At 34.5% G+C, this 2,481-nt stretch overlaps 3 protein-coding genes across 4 annotated transcripts in view; 2 read left to right on the top strand and 1 right to left on the bottom strand.

The window, feature by feature from the left end:
* LOC106870157 (collagen alpha-1(XII) chain) overlaps positions 1–2,481 on the top strand; it is a 490,284-nt gene that overhangs the window by 313,684 nt on the left and 174,119 nt on the right. The window lies entirely within an intron of this gene.
* The window catches only part of LOC106868389 (uncharacterized), a 437,000-nt gene that overhangs the window by 279,857 nt on the left and 154,662 nt on the right, over positions 1–2,481 (bottom strand). The window lies entirely within an intron of this gene.
* The window catches only part of LOC106875336 (synaptosomal-associated protein 47), a 6,640-nt gene continuing 4,165 nt past the window's right edge, over positions 7–2,481 (top strand). Inside the window, exon 1 of the mRNA XM_014923429.2 lies at positions 7–246. The gene's annotated coding sequence lies outside the window, so the exon portion shown is untranslated. The remainder of the gene's footprint in view (positions 247–2,481) is intronic.

The raw sequence follows: 2,481 nt of genomic DNA on the forward strand, positions 1-2,481 counted from the left end.
TATTTAGATAATCCTTCTGTAAAGCCCCCCCACCCACATACAGACATAGCCAGACATACCTCCCTGGCTCTGTTCTTTGACACAAAGACCACCACCACCACCACCACCACAACCACTTTCATCACCACCAGACTCGCGTTACGGAAAACAAGCACTTAAACCGAAACCACATCGGCCGTGTTTTAGCAATTATTCCTCGGTTATATTTCTATTTCTACATCGAATTTCACAACTTATAACCACAAGGTATAGTTTAATTACATTTATCATTTTAATCTTCATACCAATTATTGTTCTCACCACTGTCTTTCGATTTCTCTCTCTTTTTACTTCCAAATTATTATTTCCTTATTTTATATCTTATATTCTATGTATTCTCTTTTCTCATTTCGCTGTCTTTTCCTCTTTCATTCCGTCATCTTTTAACCAAATCCCCACACAAATTATAAACTGTTTTGAGACCCCTGTGGCAAATAAAAGAAATTATTATTATTATTATTATTTATTGTTCTTCCTTCTCATTACATGCTCCTTTATGCAACCCCTCATTTGTATCGTCCCCGATGCTTTCGTGTACCCTTAAAGCAGTGGTTGATAAAGAAAACATTATTATTAATATGTATATTAGTACAGACAGGACTGCCTGTTTTCTGAGAGGTGTCTCCGTATTTTATTAATTATAATAATAATAATAATTAATGTATTTCTTTATTAATTACAAAGAGACTAAAAATAATTATTAACTGTTTCTGATTTCGACATAAGGCTAGAAATTGCAAGGGTTACATATTGATCGCTAAAATTGACCCCACTATTTTAACATTTAACTGGTATTTTGTTTTAACGATCCTGGAGGAATGAAAGGCACTACTAACCTCGGCAGGATTTGAACTCAGAACATAAAAAAACTAAGAAAAATATCACAAAGAATTTTCCTAACAAATCTAGCGATTCTGCCAAAATGGCTTAACATATTTTGGAGGAAGGGGTATGTTGGAGTATCTGAATCCGTATAAATTACCTCCTGTTTTCACGATCTGAGTTCGAGTCTTGTCCAAGAGGAATCGGCTTTTTTATATATATTTTTTTCTCTTTAGCCCTACCTGGGGTCTTTAAATTGAAATACCGAACATGTGTCTGGAGGTGTGAGGGAGGGGAGAGAGAGATTCTTGTAGTCTTTCCTGAAACATGAAAGGAATTATATAAAAGATCTAAAAGACAAAAATATATCAGTCCTCCAGTGTCTAGTTCGCATTTTCTTTCATCAAACAGAAAACCACAATAAATAAATAAGTAGAGCTTGGCCGGATTTGAACTTACTATGTAAAGGGACTTAACTAAATCCCTAAAGGCGTCTTTGCCCACCCCCCTATCGACAGCACTGGCCCATAGCTCATTTAACTCTTTAATTAAAATTCTTTTTCATTTGTTATCTTAGACATTCCTTTATCAAATATATTTTTAATGAGACAAAAATAATTTTTACGTGTCCGAAAATTATTAAAATTATGTTTTTTCGCCACCGACCTCGGATTAGAAACGTTTTAAAAAATCATTTTCGTAATTAAATCATTTGTTATATTTGTTAATATGATTTCTAATGATTCGAGAAGCTAACCTCGTGTTTCGAGATCGTATATAGATTATAGATATAGATATATATTTCCGATAAAAAAAAATATTATATATATATATATATTTGTCGATCTACGTCACGATCCGTTTGATGTTCGGTGATCGTCATGAGATGTTTCATTCCTAGAAATCTGTACGTTTCCGACTTGACCCTCGATTCGAACTAGAAACCTTTATTTCTAAATGTGTGATTATAACATTCATGTTCACCGAGCCCCTGACGATTGAAGGTATTTAAGGAGAAACAATATATTTGGTGGTGATCGCAGATCGAATGGATCGAGACAGGAAGTTAGCAGAGATATATATTATATAATGTATGTATATATTTTATGCGTCTGTACACGTATATGCGTACACACACACGTATATATATATTTTATATACATATATTCTTATTCTTTTATGCGTTTCAGCCTAAAGGCTGTAGTCATGCTGGAGCAGTGTATGTTAAAAATAAATGTTTTGTTTTGAATACATAGCAACAACAAACATTGACTAAATAAAGAACTCAATACTCATGTAGAGTTGAATATAATTTTGCTGACAGTGACTTCGAAGTTTTTCTACTGGTAGTTTATTCAAACTACATACATACATTCATGCATTAGTGTCAGTTTTGTAATATTTGTTCCAGCCAAGACGGCGAGCTGGCAGAATCGTTAGCACGCCGGACGAAATGCTTAGAGGTATTTCGTCTGCCGCTACGTTCTGAGTTCAAATTCCGCCGAGGGCGACTTTACCTTTCATCCTTTCTGAGTCGATAAATTAAGTACCAGTTACGCACTGGGGTCGGTGTAATCGACTTAATCCCTTTGTCTGTCCTTGTTTGTCCCCTCTATGTTT

The sequence above is a fragment of the Octopus bimaculoides genome, chromosome 27 (assembly GCF_001194135.2).
Source record: "Octopus bimaculoides isolate UCB-OBI-ISO-001 chromosome 27, ASM119413v2, whole genome shotgun sequence".
Classification (NCBI taxonomy): Eukaryota; Metazoa; Mollusca; class Cephalopoda; order Octopoda; family Octopodidae; genus Octopus; species Octopus bimaculoides.